Source organism: Passer domesticus, chromosome Z (assembly GCF_036417665.1).
Source record: "Passer domesticus isolate bPasDom1 chromosome Z, bPasDom1.hap1, whole genome shotgun sequence".
Lineage (NCBI taxonomy): Eukaryota > Metazoa > Chordata > Aves > Passeriformes > Passeridae > Passer > Passer domesticus.
The window spans coordinates 28287713-28303257 of NC_087512.1; the positions used below are offsets into that span (position 1 = coordinate 28287713).

The following is a 15545-nucleotide window of genomic DNA, read 5'->3' on the forward strand; positions in this document are numbered from 1 at the left end:
CAAAGCTGGATCCCTAAAGCTCCATATGTCTGAAAACATGTAAGGTTATGCAAACAGATCACAAAAAAGTGTAGAAAAAGAAACTGGAAAGCAAGATCATTCTCTGTCTATGCATAAGAATAATAGATTGTTCAAAGTATAGAGCAGAAAATGGCAGCTGTAATTAACTGTTAGAGAGTACTTCCAGAAGGAACAAGTAATCTGAAAGTCAGAACAGGAATGGGAGGGAGAAATAGGCCTACTATTGTGCAAGTCAGGCAGAAATCAAAATGTGGTATTTCAAGTGGGGAATAGGCACACCATGTATGTTAGGCAGCTATTCTGACAACTTAGGCGTGTCTGGCAAATATCTGCATGCTAGATGAATGTTGAAATTTCCTTTGAGAAGTGAGCTTGTACAACTAACACATGTAATACCTCAAAAAGAAATTCAGAGATTTTTCTGACAAAGTTACTATATAATTCTGTGCCTTTACGGTGTAACAGCTATCCAATGTTAAGAAAGGCCAATTAGTACTTATTTAATTTCCCACATACTTGGTCACAAGCAGTTGCTTCATTTATTTTGAAATTATCTGCATTATTTGCCATTATGTATCTTGCAGCCATCTCGGTAGTCATAATATCTTATTTAAACTGGAATTAAGAAACGTGATTCACAAGCTTGAAAACAAACTTCTATTAAAATTGGTACCATTATTTATGTGTTATTAAACAGCTGGCACCAAAAAATATGCACTTAAGCATGCCAACTAGCACAATGAAAGTAGACTTTCAAATTACTTAATTAAGCTACTGTAGTTAATGGCTGAATACAGTTTGCCTGCACTGAAAGGAACAGCTCAGTTATCCAAAATCCAATAGCAAAAACTACACAATCTATATTTTTCCCCTCTGGGAATGGGAGCAAGTATCAGCTGCCACACTGTATACATAACTGAGATCTGGCTCGAGGACCAGTGTTCAGATTTGCATAAGAATGAGCAAGGAGTGCTTTCAAACTGCCTACGTGACCCAGGAACCTGTAAGAGCTCCAAGTGTTCTTAGTGAGAATTAAACAAGCAAGCTAAACTTGATACTTCAAACTCCCCTTAGGTATCTTTACCCTGACTCACTTAAATATGCCTCTAGGAGATGTCTTTGACAGGAACAGAGAGAAATATGAGCACAGTAAAAACCCACCATATAAATGGAGGGATTTCCATCAACTCCAAGGAGGGCAAGGGGTGGGCTTCCATGTAAACAGAAGCATTCTTGCAAGATATGCAGTTTGGCTACGTTTGATGGTAAGAAATTCCTGCTAATGTAACTGTGTTCCAGGTTACACCAGTGCAGCATACTGCACTAGAAAAAAAGTAGTTTGTGGCCATGTTTTTAACATGTGATGCAGCTAATCTAGTCCAGATGAGAACATGCACCAGCTCTTCACAGGGCTCCAGCTGTACCACTCACAGAGAAAGGGTATTAACTGCTGCTACCCAAACTCTTTGATCTGCCACAGAGGTCCTGCCACTGGGAAGGCTATTGAATCTCTTGTGCTTCAGGCTCCCTCAGCCTGCAAAGCTGAGGTAACAGAGCATCCCAGCTCCCACCCCTGCCCTGATGGGAAATACATTAGAGCCTATGAGCTTCTGATATAGGACATGACTGAGCACTGCAGTTACAACATTATCTTTAATCTAGGCCACTATGTGAAAATTAAGGCTCCTTTGTGTCCTCAGTGTTGCAAGACACAAATTTGGTTCAAAATAAGGAATTGCTCCTTAATTAACAAAGTCTTTCCAGCATCATGTTTTTCAAACTTTTAAAAATTTAAATAGGAAAACAAACAAACAAAAACCAAATAAAGTAAAGCCTATCTAAGGGGACAAATATTAATTCAACTGAAATATTGTACCAGTTAAAAATGGCAAAGTAAATAACACTGAAACATAAATACTTGAAACACAAATGCTCTGACCTTCTGTCAAAGATCACTGTTTCTGTATTATAAAAATGCATTCAGCTATCCTACTGTACTGGATATTAATATGTAATAATATTAATATGTAGGTCTTTCTTCAAACTCAAATTAGATTACAATGTTAGTAGGTCATAATGGAGGTATTGTTCTCATAACATGTGCTCTCCTGTGCAATACTGCTGCTGATAACTATTCAAATCAAGGAATCTAGGTGGAAGTAGAATGTTATACCTTTTATGTCAAGCCATCTAACAAATGTGAGTGTAAAGAAACAATAAATTCTACATCAACAAATGCTCAAATAAGTTTTTACTTCTGACATTACCAGTGAAGACAACAACCTCAGGCATCTTTCTAGTGAGGCAAACCCTATAAATACTTACCTAGTTTGACCTTTCAAATACGAAGTGTGAGGTTTACCTCTTGAAATGAGAACAGGGGAGAAGTGAATTTGGCCATGAATGTTGTTTTACCACATTGTTCCCGACAACACAGTTTTGAGATTTGATGTTTCAATGACAGAAAACTCAGCTTTCTGCATAAATATGTTGAAGGTATTGAATGGAAAAGGTGGAACTGAGAGGGAAGCAGGGTGTTTATATTCTGTGCCAGTTCTCTGCCCTGTGGCCTGGCTCAGTGAGGAATTGCAGTACAGAACTCTGTCTGTTACCGCATGAATCTACCACTTCAAAATAATTGTTTAGAGCTTGCAGAGGCCTCTAGTACAGGGGTAGATGTCACCTGACTTTGTTCCTGCTTTGCAATCCACAAGTGCAAAAGCACCATGTGATGGAAAACTTTGCCTTGGAAACAGCAGAGGGCTGGGACAGGAGCCCAGGAGGGGTCTGGCTCATTCCCTTTCACCAGAGTTGGAGGCTGAAGGGGAGCAAGATGCACACGGGAAAGGGAGCAAGCTGCTGGCTGCCATCCTGCTCTCTGCTTCCTGCCCTCTGGCTAGCAGAGGGTAGATTTCATCACCCACCTGCGTCATGACTGCTAGTGGTAAGGAGCCCAGTTGGCAGTGTGTACACTGAGCATTTTATTCAAAGAACTCAGATCCTTTTGACTTCTGGTGTGAGCTTTTGCCAAATCACATTCAGATCAATTCATCAGGTGAATTTGTGCATAATCCTAGGACTGCTTTTAGCACACAAAACAGCTGTAACTGAGGTTTTCACCTCTGCTAAAGTGCCCTTGAAAATTTCTTCATACATTACACAGGCATGCTGTTAGCACATGGCTTGTTTAAGCAGGAATAAAATGATGTCATTTAAATTTGCAAAGATACCCTCACAGCCCCTCAGTCTTGTCCAAAGCATAACACAAACATTGTATCCTTAGCACAGTTAGCTTCCTCTCTATAGGACTTAGTGCATCTTAAATGTCAGGTGGAAAACTGTAGATAACAAACTACAGAGCCAGTAATGTCCTGCTGTTGCAGAAGACCTGGAGTCTCCATTGTTGGAAGGTTTAAAAAACATTGTGAGACATGCTTTTTCCCACATCAAGAGCAACCTAGGAGTATCAGCCTTTTCTAGAGGCAGGAGTTGGATCAGATGACTTTGGAGAAGCATTTCTAGTCCAGTTTTTCTGTAGGTCTGTCTTGCACTACTTAGCACCAACTTGCACTTAGATGTAAGTTTACAGAGGCAAATACTAACACCAGCCTTTGCTCACCCCCAAGTCTGATAGAAGTGTCACTGGAAGCCTTAAAAAATTCAGTGAAGACATTAAGATTTTGTTTATTATGTTATTACCATTAATTCTTAATAAAAATTAATAATTATGAAAAAAGCTATAAAATTATACTGCATAAGAGTTAATTCTGTCATAGTGGTAAGACAACTCTGATGATGCACATTACTATACTTTGGGTTTCTAAGGAGCAATCACACTTTACCTTTACAAATATTTATTTTTTGACGTTTTTTCTTCACTTGGCATGATCTGTCTCCAGCTTACACACAGAATGTTATATCCTATTTTCATGCAGACAGAACATGTTTGCAACACGGACAGACCATTGCAATTCATGGATATTACAAATGCTTTTTGTTAAAGTAATTGACTGAACTATTAGTAAACTCTTCAAAAATAAGAGTGAAACTAATTAGTTAAGTGACCATATAAGCACTTCCCCAGCTGCTAATGCAAAGCTAAATAATACCACATCCTTAGCCAAAATTGGAGCCTGGGAAGAAACATTGTTTCTTCATTTATAGCCGTAGTAAAATCAGGAACACAGCAGTTAGCTATACCCAGGCAGCTGCGAGGGAGTGCCTTTGGCAAGATGCTGCTCTGAGAATTCTTTTGGCCTACAGTTACAGAGAGGTGGAAAGCAGGAAACCCAGACACATCGACTGAACCAGAGGCCCTCAGTTCGACTACTTAAAAAGTCCATAACTTTCAGAGTGAGTAGCAAGATGTTTCTATTTAAGGTACAAATATAGAATTTATACCGCAATACAAAGCATGTATGTGTTGACCTTATTGAAGGATCTGGATTAAAATGGAACTAATGGGGAAAAGCACATCTAAAACTGCACAAAAAATACTCATATCAACATTTCCTTAAAAAGTTGAGAGAGGATCTTAGTTAGAAGGTGTCATCCATTTGGAACAAGAGGAATTTAGCACTTCACTATCCAGGGAGGTTGGCCCTGAAAAATAGATGTCTCTGCTTGACAAGCCTAAGGTTATCTGGGAAGATTTAGGTGCTTATGGTTTTTCAAACCCAAAGCTTTCTCCCTCAGATTCACTCCTCCTGGGGATCACTAGCCCAGAACCAACTTCTGAGGCAGTAACTGCACTGAGAAGTGAAAACAAATAAAACAGGGCTAAAGACTCCATGGCGCAGTGAGGCAGCAAGAATTGGATAAACAACCAGGGCAGCTTAACATGGCAATTGCCTTCCTGCTGAACCAGTCCTGTGGCTGTCCCCCAGGCTCACACGCACGAGTTCTTTCACAGAACTGTCGCAAAATTTAAATTATTGATATCTATGGAGCACAGCCTGTCAGGAGGTACCAAGGAATGCTCTCCCTGCAAAACAAATACGAAAGAGACTAGATCCTGCAGCCACTTAAAGCCTGCTGAATCTTGCTCTGATCTTAACCCTGCAGATGGGCCTACCAGCTCCAGCTGAAAAGCTGTATGCAGCACCAAGCCTGGTCACATTCCCATTTTGCAGTTAAACAGTCATGTTCCCAGGCTGGGAACATGACTGTTTCTTGCTGGGGCTCTTTTATTTGGAGCCTAACACCATTTCTGAGCTAACTTTCAGGTAAAAAGCAGGAAGTCTCATTGATTGTTACTGGCTCAAAGCAGTGTAACAGCCATGAACAAGGGCAACCTATCAAGTAAAAGTTGTTGAAACCAGTGGACAGCCTGGAGACCAGTGCTTTTTCCCATTACAGGAACAACTATCTAACAAAACCACCGAAGATAAACCAGAGGAATTTTTTCTTGGCAATTTGCACTAATGAGGACCTAGAATTTCTAATTCATAAAAGGAAAGGAACTTTCAGGGATCAGGAACTTTTCCAAGATTTCTTTTGTGTTTTTCCCTGGAATGTGTTAACACCACAAGGGATTCTGCTATATCCAAGCCAAGTGCAAGTAGACCTTGACTCTCTTTATTTTTTCTTCTTTTTTCTCCAAATAACCCAAGTAAAGCCTAGATAAGCTGCACCACTGTATTCACCTGCTGGAATTAGTCAGAAATAGATGGAGTCAGTAGCACAGCAACAAATGGAGTAAGATACACAGGAAGAAGAAACAGGTTAGGGTCACACTGGACCTTTCTTGCAGGCTTTTGCTGATGCTTACACAATAGATAAGCACTGCACTGCACTTGAGCATGACAATGAAGATGACAATGAGAACTTACTTACTGAGTAAGCAACAGTGAGAGAAAGATGAGGCCTGCTGGGAAAACCAGAGCAGAAGACACACTTAATTTCAATAGAAAATGAGACAAGGTAGACACTTATCTCACTGAAGCCACTGGGGTTCATGATCTTGGCTGCAAAGAGGCATTTCAGTACAATAGCCCCTTGGCCCAATATGATTGGCAGCTGTCGAAGATGATGTAGAGAAACAGATTGACTTTCATAAGCTCTTGAAATAACTAGCAGCTGGAGAAGCTCATCTACGTCACCTAATCTGTCCAGTTCCACTTTGCTGGAACGCTCATGGCCTTAGCAACCCTTCTGCAGTGCCACTGCACTGCCCTCTAGTTCATTGCACAATTACTCTCATTGTGAGAAACGTTCTCTTATGACTTGAGATTTTCCTGTTTCAGCTTCAGGCCATTGCACCTTGTCTTTCTTTCTACTGAGAATGTGGGTAATTCCCTTCTTTCATTTATACTATTATCTCTGCAACTATTTATAGTCTGTAACTGTAAATCTCCCGAGTCCTCCATTTAACACAGTTCTTTCAGTGTCTTTTTCTGCAGCCTTACTTTTCTGTCATCATACACTACTGGATTTGTATCACCTCTGTTTTTAATAATCGTTATGATATGGGGTCTTGGGTGAATTCACCATTCTAACTGTAGGAAAATCACAGCTATATGAACCAGAGACTCATTACTTTAATACTATTACTTGAGAAAAGGTAATGTGTTTTATGTGACAATGAGACTCAGAAAGCATAGGCAACCTGATTTTCAAATGGCAAATCACATATGTCCCAAACTTGGAGTGTAGAAGCAAAGCTCTGACAATTCTCAGAATGAATGCCCAAAACAAGGCAGTTCCCTTCAACTATATGGTAAGAAATACAAGAGCAAGCAATTTTTTGCAAAATTAATAAACAGTAATGAGAACACCACTCTGAAAGCAGAATCTCATAATAGAAATTATTAACAAAACCTTTTCTCTTGGTGACAGTTATTCCCTTTCATATATATCAATATAAATTTAAAATTTGAATAGTGGTGTATATTTACCTGAAAATAAGCCAAGAGTTCCCATAATAATAACAACTATTGGGAAGTGCATGGATAGAATTAATTCTACAAAATGGTTGTTGTATTTTGAAATTTTTCTAAGTTTTCATTTTCAAAAAAAAAAAAAATCTGGCAATGTATTAACTGCTGTTCTGAGGACTGAACCATCCAGTCACTATTTCTGCTGTATTTACTACTAAATTACTTGAGCCCTGGACAAGCATTGATAAATACACCCCCTGGAAGTGCCTTCTGACACAGGGGGACAATTTTTCCTTCATTTTACTGGGCAAAGAGACATCAAAAACTGATCGGTACAGGAACATTTGAAAAAGATTTCTACTAAGTCAAATCACAAACTGAATCTAGGTATCCTGGGCTACTGTTCAGTATTTTCACTGCAATATTTTTAGCAAAAAAAACCAGTGAAAGCAACTGCAGTTGAAAAGCCTAAAGAATCACCTGTTATATGCAAATAAGATTTATATTCTTCTAACAGGAGATGCTATGCTGCATTGACAATGAAACTAACTGCAGACATCATGATGAAATGGATCTCCAAGGAATAACAGAGACATGATAAAATTGCAACCATGACAAAAACACAGCTTTGAAAATATATTTACCTATATTTTAAAGAATTTGGGTAAAATGAAATAATGGTTAGGACAGTGTAGTAGTTTTGCATACTAATGATGTGAGAGACTTCAGGAAAAAAAGATCCAAATCAGTCTGGAGCAGACAGATTCTAAGGGGATAGAGCTGGAGTCTTATACGGGCTACCAGACAGGATGGCAGGCACAGCTCTACAGTGTTACATGGCAGAAAGATATGTCAGGGCCTTGTATTTTTACTTGAACTTTCCATATGCAGGAAAACGTACTAGTGATTGCTATCAGTTATGGCTACTTCAGCACATGAATGATGGGTGTACATTCACTAGGTAGCCAATAAACCAACACTACTGTAGATGAGGACGTTTTTTTTCTATTAAGTTTTCCACATCAGAGTTGGTAAAATGTCATTTGAATGATCACCAGCCAACTTACTTTAAATCAAATTAATTAAATTGCTTACTGTAAAATATATTGTATTTTTTAAAAAACTGAGAAAACTAGAGAGTTCAAGAGTTTGCAATTCCTTCAAATGCTCATTAAGTGTATTAATAAATTTTAAAAAGAAATCCATTGCACACTTATTGAATATGATACTAAGATCAAAGATCATGTAAGTATAGATCTGTAACTAAATTAATACTTGATTCACTTTTCAACAGAACAATGACAATGCTGTCAAGTGTAGGATGGTTAAAGGAAAAAAAGGAAACAGTACAAGTGCAGCAGAGTTGAAACTCCAAAGATCCTGCAGCGGTAAAGACAGACTCTATCTTAAGACATGCTTTGGAAGAACAAAATGAACATTGTTTATATTCAAGGAAGACAATGGGAAAAGTTTCTCCAGCTGCTCAGCCGGACACCTACAGTCTCCACTTCAATAGTATACCAAGTTTTAGAACAAATACAGAATAGGAAACTTCATAAACTTCACACGTGCTTGGAAAATAGGAGAAAGCAAGTGGGATTTACCAGAATTTGACTGCATCCAGCTAACTTCACTCTCTTTCAACATGCCATGTGAATTTTTCAACTTATTACTAGATCAAGTCCACATGTCACTCAGTAAAGAATCTAAATGAGATGAACATGGGAAACTATTAGTTAAGCCGCAAATGCTGGCAATTTGTACAAGAGTTGCCAGATGGGGTAACATATATGGTTTGAAGGTTATATGAGGAGCAATGGTGAAAAAAAAAAATTAAAATAAAGGAGTTTACTAAGAGGTGATCAACCACAGGAGCTATCAAATAGTATTATTACCGATCTTAAGTATCATCATCAATAATCTAGAAATTAGAAAGGAGGCTAACAAAATTACGGACATGAAGCTGGACAGCACACTTGAACAGGCAACCAACACGTAAACTAAATTATAGAAATTGTATCAACGTCTCTCATGGGCCATGCAGAAATGTCCATTTCTCCCCTTTGATTATAAAGGTACACTTGCTCCTCAAGATAAATACTTAGGGTAGGTGGATATTTACACCAGAGACCACGACACCATCTGATGCAGCCGGAGGGAGAGCAGTGGCTATTAATCAAGGTACTTCCTGCAAGGAAAATTATCAGTGTTAGTTTAATGTCAGCATAGAAGACTTGAAAAAGTCCTCCTGTAGAGCTCCTCAACCCCTGGAGCAACGTCTACCTTTCTGTTCAGTCAAGCCCAGGAAAGGTAGATTCAAGCTGAGAGAGAGCCTGATGATCCCAATCACAATGTTAGACCAATGGTCTCTCAACAGTGAAGAGCTTAAAAGAATTTGGTTTAGCTTAGAAAAGAGAGAGCAAGAGAGGACAGGGAAGAATGTCAGGCGCAGTCACTGAACACAAATCTCAGTCTCAGAGGCAACAGGAACAAAACTAACAAAACAAAGAAATTCTGTGTGTAAATTAAAAGGAAACTGAGTAACACAGAATCAAGACATCAGGTTACTCTTCATAAGGCTTACAGTAAACGTCTCATTGTAAGCAAAAAAAATCAAGAAACCCTCATTTTCCCTTTGAAATCACTCTTAACAAGGAAAAAACTGACCTTAAAAGGATAGAATATACTTATATCTGTCCTATCTGGGTATGGCCTAAGATGGCCCAGGCATAAGAAAGTTGATTTTCAACCAGCAGAATTGGAGTCTATGTACTGCTATAGGCAGACACATTTTATTATGCACATTATACTACTGAAACAGAATCAGGAACTGTAGTTCATTTAATTTCACAGAAGCAATTTCCTTGTAAGCAAAATCTAGAAATATTTCAATATGCAGAATAATAGTATCTTGCAGATAGATGCAAAGGCATCAGAACTGATCAATTCAATGTAAGTTAAAATGTTAGGGACTGCTGTTATAGTGCATTTCCTTTAGTTTATAAATCTGTCTACCACTTCTTGCCAACCACCAGCAGCAGAGACAAGCTTGACCACTTGCCTGTCAAATATTACACCACCTCCCTAACAAGAATATCCAAAAAAAGACTGTGAAACTTAAACATATGGGGAAGAGGAAGGCCTAATGAATGAAAATGGCAAGAGTTTACAACACCCTTAGTGATGAAAAATTATATCTGCATTTAAAATGTGAGTAGGCAATGCAGAATGTAACAACAAATCATTTTTGCAAGGATTATGGGACATGGAAAACACAATACATTGTTAAGTCCAAATAACTGATGAGCCCAGGGCAGTTCTCTCACCATGTCCTTGGTTTGTTCCTTTTTTGATCAGCAAGTCTATCTGCACAGAACAGTAAGAATTTCCCCAGAATGGTTCCTCTGCTTCTTGTTCTTACACAAATGTATACCGAGGTGTTCTGCCGCACCTGTCACCTTTTGTGTGAACCACGGACATATTCTGGGATTTCGATATTCAGGATAATACACAGCATTCTGGTTCCACATTATCCTCCAAATCTAAATGCACCCAAAATAATGCAAGAACATCATGGCCCACTCCAAGCTTGCCAGTAATGTCTTGCTCTGCCTTCTATTTTCTATGCTCTACAGGCACAACACCACAATCAGAAATTTTAACCCACTTAATTAATCACATTTCTTATTTCTAACATACACCATATAATTTTTTTTTATCCCTAGTAATAAAGAAAGCAACTATTAATATCCTTCTCCACTATAGTTTTTTGGAACACAAATGTCAGATTTACCATGTCAATGCATGTGTACTTCCACAAAGGTGAACGTATTAAGAAAAGCATTAAAGAAAAACAAACTTTAAATTCTTCATTTTTCAATGGAAAACTTTACAAACATGCACTTCCAGTGGAATTTTACTACGTTTTCATCCTAACAGGTTTTCTCATTGGAAAATCTGATCAGAATATACTCCAGCTTATGTATAATAAATCTTGCAGTATCAGCAAGATCAAGTTTTATTTGGTTTATTACTAAGTATACAGAACTGGTGTCACATCAGGACATGATATTTTAAAGAGTTTCTCATTTCTAAAGATAAGTACAAAAAGTGCACAGCTATGAAATTGGTAAGGGTATATTCTGAAGCCACATCCTATGCCACATCTGATAGAAATGGAAGCTCTTTTTTGACAACTAAAGTTTTATCACATATTATTCAAACAAAAAAGGATAATGGAAATTTTGGTTCCAAAGCATGACTTACAATTCTCTCATCTCCAGGCTTACACACTGCCCAGTGCCACCAATGAAATGCAAACTGGGAGGCTCATTAATAAGTGACTATACAGAGATAACTGACCAGTTTGTAACACAGAGGAGGAAATTCTGTCCTCACAGAAATTAACAGCAAATTCAATTTGGTGTTGATATTGGGAATTGTATCCTTTTTGGGTTTTTTTTGTGTTTGGGTTTTTTGTTGTTGTTGTTTTGTTTTGGGGTTTTTTTGTTTGTTTGGTTGGTTTTTTTTGGCCATTGTGAAGAATACAACCAAAAGAAATAAGTATTTTCTGAGCTCCTTCAGAGATGAACTATACACTTCTTGTACCACTAATGATTGAAAAACGAATTTTAAAAGTGGATTAAAATAACCAGTGAAACTTATTTTTACAGCTCAGATAATGATGGTGGGTGAATGGGACTTTTCTGTGAGTCCTGATTCACTCTAGATATATTGAAGAATACAGGAATGGTGCATTTTTACTGGGAAGTTGTGTATGTGTTTCTTTATTCCCCTTCTTTTTGTGTAAAGCTGCAGACAGAACACAGAACATGGACATGAGCAGGACTTTTTAACCAGGGTATAAACCTCCACACAATTTGCAGAAAAGCCTTTAAAAAAGAAAAAATAGGCCAATTTATCCCTCAGATACAGACACGCAATCACACAAATCAGGATTCATGCACATACCTATTTTAAATTATTCCCAAAGGATGCATTCTCTCTCTCTCATCCTCTGTACAACTCCTCTAAAGTCAGTAATACAGATCCTGCTTCTGCACATCCAAAATACAGCCACGAACACACTTCCTTCACGTGCTGTAAGTTCAGGCATGCAATCTCAACAGCAGTTAATGTCTTCAATGCTAGCACACAATGACGAAAATATTTCTGCAGCTGATCCTAACGCGGGGCATTATCCCATGATACATAGTTTCTGCTTTTTCTACACATAAGGCTTTCCTTTTCTTTATTGGATTAGGCTGAATATTGTAGACACATCCTCACTTCGTGTCCTTCACCAAAGGAGCCGAAGGCAAAAGTACCATTGATTTAAGACCTGAGGCTGAATTAGTAATCCCAGTGCTCCAGGAATTAATTTAGAAATGGAGGCTATATGGTCTTTAAGGCAAGAAGAGAAAGGAACAAAACACACTGAATTCATGTTACATGTACTCCAGAAGGTCCTTTTTGGTCTTTATTTTTTCTTGTAAGCTGACTTTACACTCTATAACCAACAGAGTAAATAATTATCCTAAAGGATCCAAACCAAAGGATGGGACTGCTTGTCCATTTTTTTGTACGTCCAAATGCATTAACCAGTGAATTGATGTTGTAAAGTCTCAGGGAGCCCATATCTGCCAGAATTCCCAAAAGGAAAGGTAATATGATGCCTTTTCTTGTTACATGATATTTTAAGGTGAAGGCAATGCCTAAGTGGTTTGCTTAGCTTCTTGGCAGTTCTTTACAGCTTTTTCAAGGGAACATCTCATATTCAAGAATATTCACCAGGTACAGCCAGAAAATAGGGTGAAGACTTGGAGACTTTGCTAAAACCAATTAGCAGTAATAAAACAATTATGCATAATATTCAATACCATATACCACTTGACTATGGGAACTTGCTTAACTCAGGTGGCAATGCCAGGTTTCCCTGCACACTCCCTCTCTGTACTGAAGTTGTGCACTTTCTTACCCACCTGATGTCTGCAGCTTCCTGACTTCCCCAGAGCTGAAGAAGTCTAAGTCAAACATGTATTGCAAAAAACAAAGACTGCAGGTAACTAATGGAAACAAACAAATGTTAATATGTTTTTGGCAACAAAATTAATAAAGGAGTTACAATTACAAGAGCCAGCTCACATTCCTTACAAAATTCAGGACCCTTCCTAAACCTCAGACCATCCTGGGTGCTTTGCTCCTACATTATCAGTAGCACAGTAGGGCTGGTTTTTCCCCATGTGCGTATTTTTAACAGACAGAAACCTACCATTTCATTCTGTTCTCCTGTACAGATATATTCTGGCTTGCATCCTTGTATGAACAAATGACTCTGTATTCATTACACACACTGCAGACCCCCCCCCCCCCCAAGATACCTTCCCATTCCCACTTAAAGCAAGCCTTTGAAAGACTATAGCTGCTGCAAAGGCATGAAAACCTCAGCACAGATGGCACCCATCTTGCAGACCATCTCATAGCATCCTGACTCCTGCCACTTTCCTGAACAGAGTTCCTGTAAGGATGGTGCTAAGGATGGAGAAAACTTTTCTGAGATCTCTTTATGGAGATGCCACCAAAACTTGTGGATTGTAAAATTCATACATGAACTTACTCAAGCACTTTAATATAGCTGAAATCATAGAAATTACTTTATACCAAGTTCTGCTTTGGAGTCCAAACCCTGAGGTGTCCAAAGAGCTAGGTACATCCCAGATAGAAATTTGGACCCCCATCACAAAGCCAGGTGCAGATGATCATGGAGCAGCCATAATACAGGGCACAAAGAATAATTTTTCTCCCTCCAGTAAACCTGTATCTTCTACAGACAAACAAGGAAGGCCATCAGCTAGGTGTACCAGGATACACCAAGGTATGTCCAGCTTTGTAATTCTCCATGACTAGAGTCTTCTCGTGTATTGCATATCAGGATATGGCTTATGAAATATTTCTGTAATGACAGCAGGACCTTTATGAAATGCTGTTCAGCTCAAAGCACAGCAGACCATGCAGCAGCGAGCACTGAAGGCACTATGCTGTGTTGTAGATCTGAAAGGGGAATTACATTTTCAACACACTACTTACGCTAAGCCACCTCCTTGAGGACCCCAGTCAACCCCCGTGTACACAAAAGATTTTTCTTGCTTGAAGCAGCATATGTTTGCAAGAAGGAGGCTGTAGCGTCTAATGCCACATACCAGGCAGGCTGGGAAAGCAGTCTTTGCCCCTGAGGCCATGAAGTGGAAGAGCTGTAGGAAGGCAAACACTAGGAGCTGCTCTCTTCATATTTACACACATATGAGAAATATAATCCCCAGATGCATTTCAGTTACACAAAATCTAATCTTGACTTTTTAAACAAGTCTCTGAGACACCAACAGTTTGCCCATTTAGATGGCGTGTGCAGTCATTCATTACATGAACTGCAAGAGATAATCCACTCCAAAGTTATTCATGCAGTAGTATGGTTTGTCTTTAGTGCAGTCATGATACAACCAGATGTGAATCACAAATAGCTTCACTCTGCAAATAACATACAAAGAAATACGTTATGACATTGAGGAAACATGAAAAATCAAAGATACTTGCTTCACTGGAGGAATCATTCTTGTTACTAGAAAAGACTTAAAGTATTAGGCTAATAAATCAAGACTTCATTTCCAAGGGAAGAAACAGCAACCAGCTTTTTCATTATTTTTGGACGGAGCTGCTTGCTGAGGTTTGTTTCTGCACAACAGTATTAAAAGCACAGCATACAATACCACCATGAACTAGCAGGTCTACAAAGACACTTTTTTTTTTAAATCAGAGTATTTTAGAAAGCACAATTTCAAATTCTAAGCGTGTACAAACGCAACTTTGTATTTTATCAGACCTTCTTTTCGACGTATATTTCACCGAGACGTAATTGGATGTATAAAACGCTACAAACGTGGCATAAAACTACCAATTCTCCTCTTTAAATAAAAGGTTAAGCTTGTAATTACACGGGTTTGACATATCGTTTTGTGAAATTACTGATTAACTACGATCCTTCGATCGGATTAAGCAGAAGTAGTGCTTTTCTTCCTCTACAGCCGCGCCTGCTTCGTTTTAAATCAAGTTCCGCTACAGAGGGAGGAAAACCACAAAAAACACGCGAGCATGTGCGGATGGGGCTGTGGGCACCGCGTGGAAGAAAAGCTTCTTCGCAGGCAGCCAGGGCGCAGCGCGGGTTTCGGCACGCCCGGGCCGGGGAGCCGCATCCCCCCTCCCCGCGGCCGGGGCAGCGGCGCTGGGGAGACGTGGGGGGAACAAAGCCGCCGCTGCCGCCGCGCCTCGCGCCCCTCTCCCGCCGGGAGTGCCGCGCTCCGCCGCCCCGCCGCGGCTCCGGCAGCAGGGTCGCGCCGCGCCCGTCCCCGCCCTGCGGAAGGAGGGCCGGGCGGGGGGGCGCGGGGGGCTCTGCCCGCAGCACCGCGCCGCTCCGCGCCGCCGCAGCGCCACTCACCGCGCCGCCCGTGCCCCGCCGAGCCGCGCCGAGCGGTGTGCGGGCGCGCCGCGGCGGCAGCAGGTGCCGCGGAGGAGGTAGCGGGGGCGGGCGGTGCCGGCGAGCCAACCGGGGCCCGGCGCGGCGCCGTGAGTCACCAGCGGGCGCGCAGGGCGGCC

The 15545-nt window shown here is 40.0% G+C and overlaps 1 long non-coding RNA gene across 1 annotated transcript; it reads right to left on the minus strand.

Moving 5' to 3' along the window:
* Nucleotides 1-13490: 13490 nt before the first annotated feature.
* LOC135291458 (uncharacterized) lies at nt 13491-15539 on the minus strand. The gene is made up of 2 exons (XR_010354250.1): nt 15388-15539; nt 13491-14423 (listed from the first exon to the last, which is right to left on the minus strand). It is a non-coding gene; the product is annotated as an uncharacterized LOC135291458 (long non-coding RNA).
* Between the last annotated feature and the right edge of the window lie 6 nt (nt 15540-15545).